Here is a 20,898-nt window from a genome sequence, read left to right on the forward strand (position 1 = left end):
TAGACTCTGCCCAGCCTTCTCTCAGTCAGCCTATGAACAGAAATGTCAGTTTTAAGATGGGTACTAGTGGCTCAGGCCTATAATCCTAGCTAAATTTTGAGGATCATGGGTCAAAGCAAGGCTAGGCAGCAAAGTCATCTGTGATATCCTTCAATTAAGGACACACACACACACACACACACACACACACACACACACACACACACACACACACCACTTTCCTTCCCTATATGGCTTAAGGCTCTCTTGATTCATCACAGAACAAATACAAATTCTGACTATTATTAATAAGACTCAAAATGTCAGGTTGAATTTAACTCCGAGCTTAATAAATATCACCAGTGGTGAGTGGCCAAAACATATTCATGCAAACATTGATTCTCATACATTCAGTTTGACTGAAAGCAGCCTTCACCCAAACATACACACTGTGCAGAAAGCAAGTTCACATGAAATGTAATAGTTTTGTCCTTTTATCCACTTCACTCTGAAACATCATCAGTATTGGAATGTGTGATTGACACTAAAATGCAGTTCGAACTTGAGATTACATTTGCAGACAGTCTGCCTCTTTGGAGGAAGATTGTTTTACTTGGTACCCTGTTTCCTGTTTTGTTGTGGCAAGCAGGTCACCACTTTGAAAAAAAAAAAAAAGTAATGAAACCAAATTCATGCTAAATTACTCCCAAACTTTGAAATTAACTGTTAACACTATGTACTTACTACTATGTCTTTACCCATATTTTATTCTTCATGCTAACCTAGTCAGTCAGGAATACTCAGCAACTTTTCTACGACTAGAAACAATCCAAGAAAAAAAAATGGTAAAAATAAAAATGGTAAAAATAAAGTTGTATTAATTAGCATTGTGAGTTCATTGCAATTAGAAGTCTATTTTTTGTATCCCTGACACTCCACAGAAAGACAAAAAATAATAATGAACATGGAACTGGTGGCTCATGTCTATACTAGCTACTTGGGAGCTGAAATCTGGAGATCAATTATTCAAAGCCAGTTAGGGCAGGAAATTCTTATAAGACTACAACCAGCAAAAAGCCGGAAGTGGAGACCTGGTTCAAGTGATAAATTGCCATCCTAGAGTGGGAAAACTTCAAGGAGCAGTGCTGGTACAATAGTAAATAATAAAAACAATAAACAAAAACCAGTTAAGAGGGCTGGGAAGGTGGCTCAGTGGTAGAGCACTCACCTTGCACGCCTGAGGCCCTGGGTTCATCCTCAGCACCACATAAGCAAAAAGAAAAAAGCCAGAAGTGGTTCTGTGGCTCAAGTGGTAGAGAGCTAGCCTTGAGCCGAAGAGCTGAGGGACAGTGCCCAGGCCCAGAGTTCAGGCCCCATGACCGGACCCCCCCCCCCAAAAAAAATTAAAAAACCAGTTAAGAGACTCCCCTAACTTGGGAAATTTATTCTTCACAGAACCCAAAATGTGGTTTAGAGAAGAAATAATGTTGGAGTCCTGGATTGCTTGCTTGCAAATAGGCATCTTCTATCAGTTACTATGGAGGGAAGGGAAGGGGACCTGAACATTTCTAAGTCAGGATAGAGAATAAAAATTTGTTTTTAGCAGGCTGGGAATGTGGCTTACTAGTAGAGTGCTTGACTAATATGCATGAAGCTGTGAGTTCAATTCCTTAGTACCACATAAACAGAAAAGGCCAGAAGTGGCACTGTGGCTCAAGTGGTAAAGCACTAGCATTAAGCAAAAGAGGCTCAGGGATAGTGCCCAGGCCCTGAGTTCAAGCCCCAGGACTGGCAAAAAAAAAAAAAAGTGTTTAGGCCCAGTGCTGGTGGCTTAGGCCTGTAATTCTAGCTTTTCAGGAAACTGAGATCTGAGGATCATAATTTGAAGCCAGCTCAGGCAGAAACACCTGTGAGACTCTTATCTCCAATTAACTTATCAAGCCAGACATGGAGCTGTGGTTCAAATGGTAGAATGCTAGCCTTGAACCATAAAGCTCAGACAGCACCCAGGACCTGTGTTCAAGTCCCAGGAGAGGTCCATACATAGACAAAATGTTTAGAAATTTGTGATTTTTTTCTGCTAATAGCTGGCTGCATAATTAAGATACTCATAGTGACTCACATAATAAAAACTGAGGGCATGAAAAAGGAAAATGGAGTTGGATACTTTCTACTTCTGAAATTACTCAAGTTCAAAGTTGCAGCTGTGACCCAAATGAACCAAAGCCAGTCCCCATCCTTCCCAGCCACAGAGGAATGATGCAACACAGAACCATATTTAAAATCTATCAATGTACTTTGTATCAAAGCAAATCCAATTTTCTGCACTTCTGGTTTTAATTCTTCACTTGAATCTCCTTTTTCATATTAAAAGGACAGTTTTCATTTTTTGTGCTAAAACAATTCCTTGTAAATTATTATCTAAACTATAAACCCCTAAGATGAATTTTGTTCTTAATTCCATATGCTTATAGCATTAATTTCTAATAAGCTTTGTGAGCTCATGAGAATCTAAGGGAAGGAATTAGTCCCCCTCTCCTAGAAAAATCTGTATAAAATTTCTAGATATGAGCCAGGTGGCCTTGGCTCATGCCTGTGATCCTAGCTACTCAGGAGGCTGAGATCTGAGGATCATGGTTCAAAGCCAGTCTAGGCAGGAAAGTCCATGAGACTCTTATCTCCAATTAACCATCAGAAAAACAGAAGTGGTGCTGTGGCTCAAGTGGTAGAGCGCTCGCCTTGAGCTGAAGAGGCTCAGGAACAGCACCCAGGCCCAGAGTTCAAGCCCCATGACTAAACAACAACAAATATATATATATATATATAATATATGCTCTGCGGTTTCATTTCAAGAGTTCAGCGCAGTTTTGGAATGTTAGTTTACTCCAAAATCTTTTAAAAATATGATCTGACTTATTTTCGTGTGTATGTAAAACTAGCTGATAATTTATTCTCTCTACTTGAAAGAATACTTTCTATTCTGAATTTCCTTGAAAGCAGTATCCAATGGTAAAGCCATTCAAGGAAGTTACTTCCATTATGTCCATGGAAAAAAAAATAAGCTTTTTAGACTTCTGGGAACATTAGAGCAGGTATCATCCTCTTCCTATGAGGTGACTAAAATAACTAAAGAAAATAAAAATAGGGGCTGGGAAGGTGGCTCGGTGGTAGAGTACTTGCTTTGCATGCATGAGGCTCTGGGTTCGATTCCTCAGCACCACATGAACAGAAAAAGCCAGAAGTGGTAGAGCGCTAGCCTTGAGCTGAAGAACTGAAGGACAGCGCCCAGACCCAGAGTTCAGGCCCCACGACTGGCAAAAAAACAATTGGGAAATATCCTGTATTAGCACTAGGTAACTAGGGGATAATTTTTTGAGACGAGTTTTAAGAATTTCTAGAAATACAAAACAAGCCAATCCACAAAGTACATTGCTGTCTGTTGCTGGTGGCTCATGTCTGTAGTAGTCCTAGCTACTCAGGAAGCTGAGATCTGAGGATCATGGTTCAAAGCCCCCCATCCCTCACCCCCCACCCCCCCACCCCCGCATTGAGGCTTGAACTCAGGGCTCAGGCACTGTCCCTGAGCCTCAAGGCTAGCATTCTACCACATCCCCACTTCCAGTTTTTGAGTGGTTAATTGGAGGTAAGAGTCTCATGGGGCCTTTTCTGCCCACTGGCTTCGAACTGCAGTCCTCAGATCTCAGCCTCCAGAGTAGCTAGGATTATAGGCATAAACCACCAGCGTCCAGCTAAGAAAAACTCTTATTTTCAATAAACCACCAAAAAGCCAGACGTGGAGCTATGGGTCAAACTGTAAAGCCCCATCTTAGATCTAAAAAGCTAAGTGAATGTGAGGCCCTGAATTCAAGCCCCAACCCAAACCAACCAACTAACCAATGAAAAATACATTGCTACCTGTCTAGTCATAATCTCTTATGAGGTGACTCAAATGATAGAGCCGACAGTGAGTGAGTGCAAGGCATTGATTTCAAGCCCTAGACCCAGCTCCCTGCTCCTCCCACCCCTCCTCCCCCAGCAAAGCCAGTCATGGAATGTATAAAGAATAAATACAAAGCCTTGGCACATCTTATTTGGAGGGCATGGGCTGGGTAGACAAAATCAACGGGAGAGATGAACAATGCCTTGGAAGCCCTTTCTCCCTACGTGAAGCGGAAGAAGGAGGAACACTAGAGAGAAGAATGCTAGGGTTGGTGGCATGCTTAGCCTGGCATAGAGAAGCTATTCTGGCAACTCGGCACACCACATACCTGGAGATAGCCTTAATCTCTTTTATTTCTTCCTCTTCTAATCTGACTTTCTTTTTCACTGATGAGTTCTCTTTTTTTATTTTTATTACTATTATTTGTGTGTGTGTGTGTGTGTGTGTGTGTGTGTGTGTGTGTGTGTGTGTGTATGAGGCTTAAATGCTGGGCATGGGTTGTCCCTTAGCTTTTTTGCTCAAGGCTGGTACTTTACATGACTGGAATCACAGCTCCACTGGCTTAGTTGGCTAATTGGAGGTAAGATTCTCAAGATTTGGGCTGACACTCATCTTTTACCCTCAGATCTCAGCCTTCCCAGTAAGGAAGTTTTCAGGTAAGTTAGCATCCAGCTAGTGCTCCATCTTAATACTGGTTGAAAAGTCCTCAGCTGGGTGGGCCGGGGCACCAAAAAAAGAAGAAAAAACTAAAAGGACTAGCTCACATAACAATCCTTGACTAGAGTCCAGGACAAGTAAAAAGGTACAAGGAGATTAAACAGAAGGGAGAGGCAGGAGCTGATCTCTTAAGCAATATTGTATTTTTTTTTTGGGGGGGGGGGCCGAATTCTGGGCCTGGGCACTGTCCCTCAGCTCTTCAGCTCAAGGCTAGCGCTCTACCACTTGAGCCACAGCGCCACTTCCGGCTTTTTTCTTTTTGCTTATATGGTGCTGAGGAATCGAACCCAGGGCCTTAGGCATGCAAGGCAAGTGCTCTACCACTGAGCCACCTTCCCAGCCCTTAGGCAATATTGTAAATTAGTACAAAGACTCTTTTTAGGGATAATATTCTAAATGTCTTCACAAAGAGAATCTTTTTTTTTTTTCTTTGCCAGTCCTGAGGCTTGAACTCAGGGGCCTGGGCACTGTCCCTGAGTTGCTTTTGCTCAAGGCTGGCATTCTACCACTTGAGCCACAGCATCACTTCTGGGTTTTTTTCTCCCACTTCTGGCTTTTTCTCCGTTGAACCCCAGGCTTTGTGCATGCTAGGCAAGCACTCTATCACTAAGCCACCTTCCCAGCCCTTGAAGAGAATCTTTTGAACATTCTAAGACTCTTTTACAGACTTCCATTGGGTATAGGTGTTTTCCTTCAAGGGCTAGGGAAATAAAAGGAGAATAAAACCTGTGTTGAGAAAACAAATTTCTCCTCTGCTCTCAAAACATAACCAACAGACAAGTCTTTAGTGACACTGAAGGATCAAAGCCTTCTGCCCTACAAGCAAGTGTGCAAGTCAGCAGATGACAGAAAACTGGGGTCCTAATGCAGTCACCCTGACCCCAGCCACACGTGCTAAAGCCTCAACTGTTACACGAGGAGAGCTCAGCCATACCACTAATGCCCACCCCATTTAGATGCCATTTGAACCTATCTTAGTTTTCTGAGTGAACAGCTGTAAAACAGGCTTGCCACACTCCATCCTTCCTTCGTAGGTTCAACAAATAGGCTCAAACAGCTCAAAGACCTCCAGAGAACACCTTTATGGGTAAAAGATAGAGAGGAAGAAATGCATAGGTGGAGCTATGGAGTTATGAGAAAAGAGGACTGGAGTTTCTCTACCTTTCAGAGGTGATCCGGTGATCTTCAAATTCAGCTTCGAATTTATTGACGGAATTCAGAGCCCCCAGCCCTTCAAAGAGCTTTTATGGAAACCTTAATCTAATGTTAATAAATTGGGTGGGGAAACTTAGGAAAACCTATCATTTTCTAGTTTCTCTCAAGAATTTTCTGGCAGCATTCCTCCCCCAGGCCAGGACAGTGTCCTTGAGCTAATTGGACTGGATTCTAGTGAAATGCCTTAAGGAGAGAAAGTTATAAAGGAAGACCAGAAGAACATGTCAACTGACAACACCCTGGAAAAGAAAAAACTTCACCTAAAAGAAGAAATAAACCTGTGGCCCCCCCAAAAGAAAATGAACATGTTTCACAGCTAATGTTCTTACTGTGCTAGAAATAAGTGACAGATTTCATGAGTCATTCATGGTAAAAGTTTTTGGCTGAGTGGAGCTGAATAGTAGAATGCTTGCCTAGTATGTGAGAAGTTCTGGGTGAGATTCCCCAGCCTTTGGGATCTATGGGGTGGGGGACGTTCGCAGACATTCTTTGAAACAACAGATGAAAGGTTAAGTTAGAAAATGTACTGAAGTTAAGGGGGAAATCTAAGGCAAAAATACTTAGAAAATTCCACAAAATAGCTATATATATATATATATATATATATATATATATATATATATATAGTTTTTTAATTTAATTTTTTTCTTTTTGTCAGTCATGGGGCCTGAACTCTGGGCCTGGGCGCTGTCCCTCAGCTCTTCAGCTCAAGGCTAGTGCCCTACCACTTGAGCCACAACGCCACTTCCGGCTTTTTTCTGCTTATGTGGTGCTGAGGAATCGAACCCAAGCAGTCTACCACTAAGCCAACTTCCCAGCCCAAAATAGCAATATTAAAAGAAACAAAAACCAGAGTACTGCCAGGAGCTGGTGGCTCACACCTATAATCCTTTCTACTAAGGAGGCTGAGGTCAGAGGATCACTGTTCAAAGCCAGCCTGTGAGACTCTTATCTCTAATCACTGAAAAACCTGGAAGTGTCACTGTGGCTCAGGTAGTAGTGCACTAGCCTTGAGCAAAAAATTTAAAAAAAAAAAAAAAAAGGAGCCAGGCTCAGAGTTCAAGCCCCAGGATGTGGTGGAGTGGGAAAGACCAGAAACCTGCCCAAAACAAATTAAAATGGTTTGGACACTCACTCAAAATGGACTCTAGACTCCAGTGATAAGGAAAAACTCATCCACAGCCTACAGCCCACAACCACCCAAGGGCCATTTAAAACTTTAATGTCTAAAGACCAGCACACTCCCTACCATTCCTTGTTTTGTTACTTTAAGTCAGGATTGGTGTCAGGCGCTGGTGGCTTCTAGCTACTCAGGAGGCTGAGATCTGAGGATCATGGTTCAAAGCCAGCCTTGGCAGAAAAGTTCCCAGGAGACTCTTATCTCCAATTAACTATTCAGAAACCGGAAATAACACTGTGGCTCAAGTGGTAGAGCGCTAGCTAGCCTTGAGCTGATGAATTCAGGCCCAGGGCCCAGACCCAAAGTTCAAGCCCCATGACTAACTAACTAACTAACTAAATAACTAGGAGACATGGCTGGGAAGGCGGCTCAGTGGTAGAGTGCTTGCTTGCCTTGCATGCAAGAGGCCCTGGGTTCCATTCCTCAGCACCACATAAGCAGAAAAAGCTGGAAGTGGTGCTGTGGCTCTAATGGTAGAGCGCTAGCCTTGAGCTGAAGAGGGACAGTTCCCAGGCCCAGAGTTCAGGTGCCACAACCAACAAAAAAAAAAAAAAAACCAGACAGGGAGACAGGGTTGGCCTGGTGGATCAGGCCTATAATCTTAGCTATTCAGGAAGATTCCATGAGAGGATCATGATTTGAAGCCAGCCCAGGCAGGAAAGTCAATAAAACTTTTATCTCCAATTAACTACCAAAAAGTGGCAAATGGAGCTGTAGCTTAAAGTGCTAGAGCTCAGGGCTCAGGGACAATGTCCAGGCCCCGGAGTACAAGCTACTCTCTCTCTCCCTCTCTCCCTCTTCCTCTCCCTCTCTCCCCTTCTCCCCCTCTCCCCCTCTCCCTCTCTTTCTCTCCCCCCCCTCTCTCTCTCTGTCTCTGTCTCTCTGTAGGACCCATTGACCTTGAATTTCCAGTAAAGCCTAGGGTTCTCAATCCCATCAGAGAATAACTCAACCAATCCAATTAAACATCAGTTTGAAGCCAGCCCAGGCAGATAAATCCAAGAGATTCTTATCTCCAATTGACCAGCAGATAGCTGGCCTGGTAGAGCACCTGCCCTGAGCAAAAAAAAAAAAAAAAATCAAAGACAAGAGTCCAAGTTCTGGCCCATGAGCTAACATCAAAACAAACAAAAACTTACACTCTCGCCAAGCACTGGTGGCTCACATCTGTAATCCTAGCTACTTAGGAAGCTGAGATCTGAGGATCACGGTTCAAAGCCAGCCTAGGCAGGAAAGTCTGTGAGACTCTTATCTCCAATTAACCACTAGAAAACCGGAATTGGCGCTGTGGCTCCAGCGGTAGGGTGCTAGCCTTGAGCTGAAGAGCGCAGAGATAGCACCCAAGCCCAGAGTTCAAGTCCCACCACCAACAAAAAACAAAACAAAAAACAACTTATACCAGCACTAATCATAATTCCTACCAAATGATGTAGTTACCAATTGCCTTGAGGTTCAAAGTCACAAATATGGCTGCCATTTTGTAAAACTTTGGAACACATATTCAATGTACTTGCTTGTATTTGTGCTTTCCCAGATTGTCATCTTAATTAACCCCAATGTAATTTTTTTTCTTGTTTGGATTTTTGGTTTGCTTGTTGTACTAATAGAGCCATATCTTGACTTATACACTTTGCCAGTAAACTGGAGATAAAAGTATCAAGTTTTTTTTTGTTTTTGGGGGGTCCAGTCACGGGGCCTGAACTCTGGGCCTGTACTCTGGGTGCTGTCCCTCAGCTCTTCAGCTCAAGGATAGCGCTCTACCACTTGAGCCACAGCGCCACTTCCGGCTTTTTTCTTTTTGTTTATGTGGTGCTGAGGAATGGAACCCAGGGCCTCAGGCATGCAAGGCAAGCTCTCTACCTCTGAGCCACCTTCCCAGCCCCTCAAGTTTTTTTTTGTTGTTGTTGTTCCTGCTAGGTCTGGCTTTGAACCATCATCCTCAGATCTCAGCCTCATGAGTAGCTAGAATTTTAGGCATGGGCCATGGGCACTTGGCTTAAGTTTGGCTATGGTGGATGTATTCTAGGTCAACACAGCTGTAAAGATGCTTGTGTAGGGCTGGGACGTTGGCTCAGTGGTAGAGCGCTTGCCTTGCATGCCTGAGGCCCTGGGTTCGATTCCTCAGCACCACATAAGCAAAAAGAAAAAAGCCGGAAGTGGCGCTGTGGCTCAAGTGGTAGAGTGCTAGCCTTGAGCTGAAGAGCTGAGGGACAGCGTTCAGGCCCAGAGTTCAGGCCCCATGACCGGACCCCCCCCCTCAAAAAAAAAGATGCTTGTGTATTTTTCTAAATAATTCTTTGCCCAAAGAAGAAAACAAAAGCTTGAAATAAATACCCAAAAATAACAGTCATGAGCTGGGAGCTGGTGGCTCAAGCTAGTAATCCTAGCTATTTAGGAGGCTGAGATCTGGGGATCTTGGTTCAAAGCCAGCCCAGACAAAAAAAAATCTATAAGATTCTTATCTCCAATTAACCACCAGAAAATGGGATGTGGTGCTGTGGATCAAAGTGGTAGAGTGCTAGCCTGGAGCAAAAGAGCTAAGGACAGTGCCCAGGCCCTAAGTTCAAGGCCCACAACTTACAAAAAAAAAAATCAGTATTGAGTACAGTACATCTTCAAATGCATTATTATAGCCAAATTATAAGCTGAGCCTTAAATTATTTTGACCAAAAAAACCTACAACAAGAAAATAAATTGTTTTCCAACTCAATAATTCAGGAAAATAAGCAAGAAAAAGTAATTAAGAAAGCATATACTAGGCCTGATTTAAAAAAATTAAAGTAGTCTTCAGTAAAGAATCTAGTAAATAGAAAATATAAAACAATTTAAAAACTGCATAAGCTAATGTAGACAGAAACAGAGGTGTTCTATTGACACAAAGTATTTTTTTTAATTTTTTGGCAGTTGTGGGGCCTGAACCTGGGCTTGGGCGCTGTCCCTCAGCTCTTCAGCTCAAGGCTAGCACTCTACCACTTGAGCCACAGAACCACTTCTGACTTTTTCTGCTTATGTGGTACTAAGAAATCGAACCCAGGGCCTCATGCATACAAGACAAGCGCTGTACCACTGAGCCACCTTCCCAGCCTAAAGTATTTTAAAAAATACTAGAATAATAAAATGGACAAATTTTATGACACTAATTCGACAATAAATTCAAAAACCTAGATACACTGCATGATAATAAAGGGAAACATGATGATCTCAAGAGAAGGTATAATGTGGCAAAAAACATTGTGAGGTCCTAAGTTTGGTCTCCATCTCTGGGCAGGTGGGGATGGGAAGAGAAGAATCAAGACATAAACATCAACTATCACCCATAAAGTCTCTATAGTGAAACATTTATATTTCTCAATACCATTGGGATTAGCACACTGAATGAATGCCCAAACTCATACATCTCAGTTGTAACAACTTTGAAATTCCACAAGTGTTAGTTACCATTAAATACCTCTATGGTTTGAGCTCTGTCATAATGTAACTGCCTATGACTTCTCAAGCATTGACAATGAGTTTCTAATACTCCAGCTGCCCGCCCCCCTCCCCTCCCTTCCACAAACACACACCAGGGCTGCCTCTTCAATGGGCAGGTGTGGTATGTATTTTAAGAAAGGGCCAGTGGAGACAAATGAGAAAGAAGAGGTTAAAAAAAAAAGGGGGGGGGGGCACACAGTGAGCTGCCTGATTGCTTAGCATGTAACCAAACACTGTGAGGAATAAGAAGACAGGATCTGTGTCAGAGGAACTTCAGGTTGTGGAGCAGACCAGCGCAAGCAAGGATAGGAGTTATCTCCAGCTGTGACACTATGAAAAAGGGAATGTCAGCAGAATAACAGCAACTGTGAAGGCTCAAGTGTATCAGATGCTATGTCATGCTGCAGACCTCGCAGGGCCGGAGGAATCTGAGTGACCACATGATGATGAGATTGGACAGTAACCAGGTCAGGGATATGAAGCATGTAGTCCTTTTCTTTTTTTTCTTTCCCATTGATATTCCAAACTAAGGTTTTTATCTTCTACAAAACTATCCCAGGACATTAGGAAAAGAAGGTAAGAACACTAGCAACCCGTCCATCTCTGTGTTATCCAACCAGATAAACTCCTTGGGGGTAAAGGGAGCTTCTTGCCTTACACATTAGATAGTGACTGTCCGTTAAAGGGTAGTAAGAATGATCAGAAAAGCTTAAGAATAAGCAAGCTGGGGCAATTTAAACTGATCATTAGAAAAGTAAACAGTAGCAGCAACAATAACAACCAAACAGATAGACGGAGCTACCTAGAGAAGGAAGAGGTAGTTTTGAAGACTAGAAAAAGGATAGGGAGTCATGTCAGCACTGGGTTTGGGATACGGATGACCACAAACTTGTAGAAGGTCTTGCCCCAAAAGTTCAATGTTCTTAGTGTTGTAGGGAGCAAGCTGGCAGAGAGGATCTAAGAAAGAATCTGTCACCACCGCAGCTATGCGTGAGCTCATAATGAGCTCACATTCAAGAGTGAAAGGAGGGAAACAGTCAGGCACCAGTGGCTCACCCCGTAATCCTAGCTCCTTAGGAAGCTATGATCTGAGAATGGCAGAAAACTAGCCCAGGCAGAAAAGTCTATGAGACTCCAATTAACCACCAAAAAGCCAGAAGTGGAAGTGTAGCTCAAGTGACAAAGGACTAACTTTAAGCAAAAAAGGTAAGCAAGAGCCTGAAGCTGTGAGTTCAAGCTCCAGTACTGGCACACATGTGGACAGACAGACAGACAGACAGACAGACACATACACACACACACACACACACACACACACACACACACACACACACACACACACACACACACACACACACAGAGGAGGATTCAAGATCTTGAAATGATAGTCAAGGACTGCTGATTAGTTTGCTGGTTTGTAATTTTTTTTTTCCTAGTGCTGAATAAGGATCAAAGCCAGGGCCTTGATTATACTAGGCAAGTGAGCTACCACTCATAGCACCAGTGATTTTGATTTTTTTCATTAAAATTTTTTAAATAAATATGCCAGTTAATTATTATCACTAAGGACATCTTGGTGATTTTGAAGTTTTGGCAATCATGAATAAACATCTGTGTGCTTGTGCATTTGAGAATGCAACATTTTTAACTCTTTTTGGTAAATATTAAGGTTTTTAAAGAAAATGTCAAAAGGCTTGTCAAGATTCAAAGACTGTAGATAGAAATGGTTAGACACAAACCCATTAACACTCTGATCATGGATGTTCCTATAAAACCAACCATGACAGGTTTCCTAATTTTCTTTTTCTTCTTCTTTTTTTTTTTTTTTTGTGCCAGAACTGGGGCTTGAACTCAGGGCCTGGGCACTGTCCCTAAGCTTCTTTTGCTCAAGGTTAGCAATCAACACTTGAACCACAGCACTATTTCCAGCTTTTTCTGTTTATGTGGTACTGAGGAATCGAACCCATGCATGCTAGATAAGTACTCTACCACTAAGCCACATGCCCAGCCCTCCTAATTTCCTTAATAGTACAAAAGCTAAGAGAAAACACTGGCTTCCCATTGTGAGAAGTATCTGGTCTGATTAGCAGGCCAGTGATGGGTAAACATTTCTGGAGTCTTATTTGCATAACTTTCTTTTCCTGGTGATTTCACCAAGTCTCGTTTCTGCCTAAAATACCTGGTAAGAGACTTCATTTTTTTGATGAGGAAACTGAAAGACAAGAGTGGTAAGAATGACTTTCACAGGGCACAGTCAGCTTGGTTGACTTTTCCTACACTCAAAAGGACACATCATACATGGATAATGATTTACATATATAAAAAAAAGCTACAGGGCCATTTGTGAAGTTAGGAATTGCCAAAGGTCTCAGCTGAAGCCCTGGAGATTGTCAGTGGTTTTCTCAAGCCCAGTCCCTTGAGATTTGCCTTTACCAGACACAAGGTGCAGTATGACTGAGGTTTTGCTTGTCTTACCGAGACATATGTAATGGAGATTGTAAGAAATAATCATCGTCTCTCAAATACACAGCTTCTTACTTGCTAAATAATTACATTTTAATTAATAAAACATGAACAGGATGGTTTGAAGAGTGTAGTTTGGGCAGCGCTGTATTAGATGACCCAGAGAGTCTATTTAGGATATCCAGGGTTTTTTTTTGTTTTTGTTTTGCCAGTCCTGGGGCTTGAACTCAGGGACTGGGCACTGTCCCTAAACTTCTTTTGCTCAAGGCTAGCACTTTACCACTTGAGCCACAGTGTACTTCTGGCTTTTTCTGTTTATGTGGTACTGAGGTGTCGAACCCAGGGCTTCATGCACACTAGGCAAGCACTCTACCACTAAGACACATTCCCAGCCCCTATCCAGATATTTTGGAATGTGTCCTATAATTCTAGCTAACTTTATATTTTGAGGTAGGAGGATCACTTGAGCCTATGAGTTCAAGGTCAACCTGGGCAAAAGGGTGAGACTCTGTCTTGGGGGGAAAAAGCCCTATGATCAAGCTTGTTAGAACAATGACTGCATGCTTTAGTTCATTAGAACGGTCTCTAAGGAAGGCACCCTGAAGTTTTCATTTAGTGAATACAGATGGCGATTTAAAATTGAAGGGCAATTAGGAGTACATCAAGAATATCAGGCAGAGGAACACAGATTTTTATCTGTGTCTTCTGGCGCAATGAGTTTAGAGGCTAAAAAGAAAAGTCACTTTTTATTTTTTTCCTGAGAGAAAAAGTGCACCCAGCTGCCGGTGGCTCTTGCCTGCAATCCTAGCTACTAAGGAGGCTAACATCTGAGGAAGGTAGTTCAAAGTCAGCCCAAGTAGGAAACTTTGTGAGACTCATCTCCAATAAACCACCAGAGAAAACCAGAAGTGTCACTGTGGCTCAAGTGGTAGAGCACTAGCCTTGAGCTGAAGAGTGCAGGGACAGCACCAAGGCCTAGAGTTCAAGCCCCACCAAAAAAAAAAAAAAAAAAAAAAAAAAGTGCATTAGGAATGGGATGATGGTGGCTCACTCCTGTAATCCTAGCTACTCAGGAGGCCGAGATTGAGGATCATGGTTTAAAGCCAGCCCAGGCTTTTTAGGAAACTGTGATACTTTTTTTTTTTTTTTGGGTCCAGTCGCAGGGCCTGAACTCTGGGCCTGGGCGCTGTCCCTCAGCTCTTCAGCTCAAGGCTAGCGCTCTACCACTTGAGCCACAGCGCCACTTCCGGCTTTTTTCTTTTTGCTTATGTGGTGCTGAGGAATCGAACCCAGGGCCTGAGGCATGCAAGGCAAGCGCTTTACCACTGAGTCAACTTCCCAGCCCAGGAAACTGTGATACTTTTATCTCCAATTAACCACCAGAAAACTCAAGTGGTAGAATGCTCACCGTGAGCTGAAGAGCCAAGGGACAGTGCCCAGGCCCAGAGTTCAAGCCCCACAACTGACAAAAAGAGAAGTTTAATTATGTATTATAATAAAATACTTATATATGATATAGCAATTACAAATCTATGATAATGATTTTTAGCATTGACTTCATTACTCCAATGTGGAATAAAAATATAAAACTTGGGGCTGGGAAAGTGGCTCAGTGGTAGAGCTCTTGCCTTGCATGCCTGAGGCCCTAAGTTCGATTCCTCAGCACCACATAAGCAAAAAGAAAAAAAGCCGGAAGTGGCGCTGTGGCTCAAGTGGTAGAGCGCTAGCCTTGAGCTGAAGAGCTGAGGGACAGCGCCCAGGCCCAGAGTTCAGGCCCCAACGACCGGACCCCCCCCCCAAAATATATATATATATATAACTTGGACACATATTCTCATGTAAACAGCTTTGAATTTTTTTCTTCTGGTCAGTCATTGGACTTGAACTTGGAGCTGGGGTTCTGTCCTACACATTTTTGCTCCAGGCTAGCATGTGACCACTAAGAGCCACAGCTCCCTTTCCAGTTTTCTGGTGGTTAACTGGAGATAAGAATCTCATGGACTTTTCTGCCTGGGCTGGCTTTGAACCATGATCCTCAGGTCTGTCTCCTGAGTAGCTAGGATTACAGGTGTGAGCTGCCAGTACCCAGTTTACAGCTTTAGATTTTAATGCATTGTGAAAAATGGTTCCTAGAAATTTAATTCAGCTTGCCTATCAAATATTATGTAATATTTTTGTGCGTCAGTACTAGAGCTTGAATGCAGGTCCTCTCACTATTATTTGGCTTTTTCTGCTCACATCTGGTGCTCTAGCACTTGAACCATGCTTTTCGATTGGAGCTGGCTTCTAACCTTGATCCTCAGATCTCAGCCTCCAGAGCTGGGAGCCAGTGTCATCTTGCTTATATGAGTTTTATCTTTAGTAACCTTAAGGATGTTTATATTAGACTGTCAGTTCACTCACCTTGAATTCAAACTCACCATATGCCCCAATGTTCTAGTTCATTAATGCCAAAACTTGATTGGTCATTCTAAACTTTTAAGAGAAATCTTTGATACTTCTTTCACTTCTTATATGCAATTAGCAGTTAAGTCCTCTCCTGATTTTTCTTTAAAATATATCAAATCTATCTTTGCTCTTTGTGTGTGAATGTGTGGGTATGCACATGTGTGCATGCGTGTGCACATGTGCCAGTACTGTAGCTTTAACTCAAAGGCTGGGTACTATCCCTTAACTTTTCCTTGAGCTCTTCACTCAAGACTGGTGCTCTACCACTTCAACCACAGCTCTACTTTTGGACTTTTTTGCTAGTTGGAGATAAAGGTCTCCTGGACTTTCCTGCCTAGGCTGGCTTCAAACTATCACTCTCAGATTTCAGCCTCCTAAGTAGCTAGGATTACAGGTGTGAGCCACTGGTTCAGCCTTCTTTTATACTTTTATGTTTAGAACTTCTTGGTATTGAGTATACTACTTCCTTGTCCTCCTTCCCCCTCCCTCTCTCCCTCCCTCTCTCCCTCCCTCTCTCCTTCCCTCCCTCCCTTTCTCCCTTCCCTCCTTCCCTCCTTCCTTCCTTCCTTCCTTCCTTCCTTCCTTCCTTCCTTCCTTCCTTCCTTCCTTCCTTCCTTCCTTCCTTATTTTGCCTCTCTAGGCAAACATTCTACTACTTGTACCACATCCCCAGTCCCTAAATACACTAAAAAATTAATTTTTCTTTTGTCTATTTTCCACTTCAAATTCAGTTCCAAAAGGACAGAAAGTTTTATCTCATTTATTATTTATGTATTTATTTATTGCCAGTCCTAGGGCTTGAACTGGGCACTGTGCTTGAGCTTCTTTTGCTCAAGGCTAGCACTCTACCACTTGAGCCACAGTGCCATTTCCAGCTTTTTCTGTGTATGTGGCACTGAGGGATCGAACCCAGGGCTTCGTGCATGCCAGGCAAGCACTCTACCACTAAGCCACTTGTCTCTTTTCTGAAAGAGGGCTGGGGGGGGGAGGGCGGCGTGTAGTTCAGTTGTAGAGCATTTGCTGAGTTTGCAGTAGGCCTTCTCTTCTATCCTTGGCAAAATAAAAAGTAAAAAATAATTAAATGAAATAGAATAACAGATAAACATTAAGTAGTGTGATAAACATTATTAATAATAAAATAAATGCTAGTACAAAATTGAGAACTTACAACATGCCAGGCTTTAACACATATTACCCATTAAATATGCATATTATTATTATCTATTATTACTTACTTTGCTTCTTGCCAAATAAAGCAAGGCTTAGAGAAGTTAAATAATTTTCCCAAGAACACACCCCTAATAAATGTACTAAAAATAAGCTCTGGGTTTATTTACTACTGAAATTCAGCCCTAGGCTGAGTTTCTCCAACTGTAAAAACTAAATGTAAAATAAGATTCAAGGTGGGAGGGGCTTGGGAAAAAAAAACTTTTCAAAAAGGTACTTGTAAAAATCTTTTTCCCCAAAGCAGTGAATATTTTAATCTCTTCTCCTCCTTATTAGTTATCTTACCTTTTTTCTATAAACTTTTCCATTTCTTTCCTTAACTACCATTCACCTCTAAGAAGAGAAAGCTGAGTAATGCTATGATTTCACTAAAGAGAAAAAAAAAAAAAACTCCATCTTCAAAAATCTGTTCTCAGTTCTCAGGGAAAAGACAAGAACAGAGTCCTCACCCACATTGTATAGGAAAGCCATGATTAGAGCAGGAGGAAAAGTAAAGAATGCTTTATTCATAATTACCTAAGACTTTCCAGCATGAGAGGGGAAAAAGGAAGTCTATTTTCAGTAACAGTGCTTACTGTGAAAACATTAACATGCGAGGGGAAAATTTTCATTCTGCGAGTTACGACTGTGGTGCGGTCTCTTTGCCTCGCTGTGACTTACAATTCCGAGTGGAGGTAATCTAGGCAGAAGCGCTTGCCCTGTGAACACTGGCCTCATCCAAGCCCCATCCAATCATGGGAGTTGAAGTAAGGACACACTGGAAGGGTTTTCAGCACTAGGTCAGCCTCTAAGAAGTATCAAATGGCAGAATGAATACTTATGGTCTCAAGCCTTGGGAATGAGGGCAGAGATTAGAGCTACACGGTTTTTTAGAAGATCTGTTGTGCTGAAGGCATAAACAAGATTCGATGAAACTGAGAGTGACAAAAAGAAAAAAAACATCCCAATGATTTATGTTTATTCAGTCTAACTTCTGTTTCTTTTTTCTAGTACACCTATCACTTCTTAGCTGGTTCATAGTACAGGCAAAGGTGTGTATATATATATATATATATATATATATATATATATATATATATATATATGGCAGAATTCATTTTAATTGTCATCACCATGAGTATTACATGTACATAAATGAAAATAGTCTCATAATTAGCAGGTAAGTGGTATTCAGAGCAAATGAGTCTTCATTAATATTAGTTTTAAAAACTACCTGGATTGTGTATTTTTAGAAAGTTGTATGAGGGCTGGGAATGTGGCTCAGTGGTAGAGTGCTTGCCTACCATACATGAAGCCCTGGATTCCATTCCTCAGCACCACATACACAGAAAAAGCCAGAAGTGGCACCATGGCTCAAGTGGTAGAGTGCTAGCCTTGAGCAAAAGAAGCTTAGGAGCAGTGCCCAGCCCCTGACTTCAAGCCCCAGGACTGGCAAAAAAGAAAAGAAAAAAAAAGTTGTATGAAACATTATATAGACTCTCCCAAACTGCCATTCTAGCCAGGCACCATTGGTTCACACCTGTAATCCTAGCTACTAAAGAAGCTGGTTCAAAGCCAGCGTGGGCAGGAAAGTCCTTGAGACTCTTATCTCCAATAAACCACCAGAAAACTGGAAGTGGCGCTGTAGCTCAAGTGGTAGAGCACTAGCCTTGAGCTGAAGAGCTAAGCGACAACATCCAGGCCCAGAGTTCAAGCCCCTCAACCAACAAAAACAAACAAACAAACAAAAAACTATCATTCTATACTTTACTCCAAAGCCAAATTGTCATGAAACCTGGCTGCCTGGACTAAGCTACAAGGCTTCCTGTCAGATAAGCCACTAAACTTATTTGGTCCTTAATGAGATTGAGGCAAATAGACTGGAAGTGATTTTAAAACTGTACAGAGAGCCAGGCACCAGTAGCTTATTCCAGTAATGCTAGCTACTGAAGAGGCTGAGATCTGAGGATCACAGTGTAAAGTCAGCCTGGGCAGACAACTCACAGAGACTCTTATCTCCAATTAACAAGAAAAAAAGCAGGAAGTAGAGGTGTGAAATGGATCAAATGGTAGAAAACCAAACTAGAGCAGAAACAGATATGTAAGAGCTCCAGGTTCTGAGATCAAGTGCCAGTACCTCTCCCCAAAAGAAAAACTGTACACAGAAATACAGTGACAATTATTATAGAGATTACTTTTCTCTATGCTTGCAGTTATATTTGAATGCTCCTTATTTTGTTAAAAAAAAGTCATAGGCATTAAGAATGTGATGAAAACCTTCCTTTCATCTAAAAAATCCAGATAGACATCAAAGTCAGCACACAAAGAAATCAGAATTCATGGGGTTGGAGGTTTAGCTCAGTCATAGAGTGGCAGCAAGTATCAGATACTGAGTTCAAGTCTCAGTCTCAAATCAAAATAAGAAACAACAACAGACAACAGAATTCATTTATCTTAAAATCTAGTCCTTGTATCCTAAATTTAGATAATACAGGTACCAGGGAGAGAAACAAAGAGTAGAGGGTTGGGAGAGAGATTACCCATTCAACTGAAAGATACTTATATTGCAATACGAGCACCTGTGGTTCCAATGCCTTACCAGCAGCTCTGTTCTTCCTCACTGCTCCTCCTGGATCATGTCCTATTGGCTGAGAATGGACCCATCTCCTGCTTCCGAGTGCGCAGGCTCAACAGGAGCAAGGGTACATGGATAATCCTGGGAGGTTTGCTGCGGAAAGTCTGCCAGCCTGGAAGAGACAGAGTATGTCAGTGTGCAGCAAGGACCAACACATCTGATACACTTGTGCCAAAAGATACGATGACTAGTTCAAAAGAGTTCAGATGTCAAGTGATTTTTTTCTCTTTCTTGCTATTGTTTCTAACATATTTATAATGTACCATGTGAATTTTTTTGTTTCTTTGTATGTTCCTTCCCCATGGTATAACCCCTGTTTTCACTGTATTTGATGTTGGTGCCCTGCATATACACTTCTCTAGCTTGGGGAGGGAAAGGGGAAAAACAAAATGTTGAAATAGGGACACAGGTAACAATGAGATGTACAAGACACTATATTGAAAATGAACTTTACAATTGAGGTGGGGAAGGGGAGGAGGGGGGAGTGTAGTTGTGGAGGTGGGAGGGAAGGGATGGTAGGGAAAAAACAAAGGAGGAGGTAACAATGCTTGATGGGAAATGTACTCATGACCTTGCTCATGAGACTGTAACCCCTCTGTACAGTATTTTTACAATACAGATGTATTTAAAAAAGAGTTCAGATGTCTACAACTGAATATAGCCATTATACTGCTGGCTGTTAAAAACATTTAAAGTTGTCAAGTGTAGATGGCTCATGCCTATAATCCTAGCTACTCAGGAGGCTGAGATCTGAGGATCACAGGTCAAAGCTAGCACAGGCAAGAAAGTCCATGAGACTCTTATCTCCAGTTTGCTACCCCCCAAAAAGTTGGAAATGGAGTTGTTAGCTCAAGTGGCATAGCACTAGACTTGAGTGAAAAACAAAAACAAAAAAAGCTCAAGGAAATAAACTATACAACTTGTGGGTAAGACTGGGAGTGAAAAACTGGGAAAGAGCAAGGGAAGGGGTGACATTGTCCCCAAAGAAATGTACTCATTACCTGACTTATGTAACTGTAATGCCTCTGTACATCACTTTTATAATGACAATAAAAAAAAAAGTAAAAAAGAAAAGCTCAGGGACAGTGCCCAGGCCCTGAAATTCAAGACCCAGGACCAGAACTAAATAAACAAATTCATACATTAATTAAGTAATTAAGGTCAGAGGATCTTTCTTAAAGGAATGACAGTCTTAAATGCACCTATAATAATATCATCTAATAGATGGAGAGAAATTTTCAATGCCCAGAGGATCTCTCTGTCCCTCACATCATGATGGCAATTATAACTAGGCTTGGGAACCATTGGCTTATCTTATTTCTTCTGTGGAAAGCCATGGTCTTTAGCCTAAGTGATCATAGTATTACATGATGTAAAGCTGAGACCTTTTATCTGGCGATTCTGATTTGCTGGGATCATATGAAGCCTCATTTCCCAGGTGATTGTGTAGCGCCACTGTGGTTGAAAATCATTAGTTCAAACCCTGGAATGTTTAATCTTTTAACCCAGACAACTTTGTTGTAATGTTTTTAGTTCCCAACAGTCATTTATTAGGTTTCAATTTTTTCAAATTCTTACCAATACTTGCTATCTTTACCTTTTTAATTGGATTCATTTTGGTAAGTGAGAAATGGTTGAAGGTTT

General features: G+C 41.9%; 1 protein-coding gene across 1 annotated transcript in view; it reads right to left on the reverse strand.

Moving 5' to 3' along the window:
• Tet2 (tet methylcytosine dioxygenase 2) overlaps positions 1–20,898 on the reverse strand; it is an 85,928-nt gene that overhangs the window by 37,194 nt on the left and 27,836 nt on the right. The window contains exon 2 of the mRNA XM_042701666.1: positions 19,219–19,366. The gene's annotated coding sequence lies outside the window, so the exon portion shown is untranslated. The remainder of the gene's footprint in view (positions 1–19,218; positions 19,367–20,898) is intronic.

The sequence above is a fragment of the Dipodomys spectabilis genome, unplaced genomic scaffold, assembly GCF_019054845.1.
Source record: "Dipodomys spectabilis isolate Male_0828 unplaced genomic scaffold, ASM1905484v1 ptg000297l, whole genome shotgun sequence".
NCBI lineage: Eukaryota > Metazoa > Chordata > Mammalia > Rodentia > Heteromyidae > Dipodomys > Dipodomys spectabilis.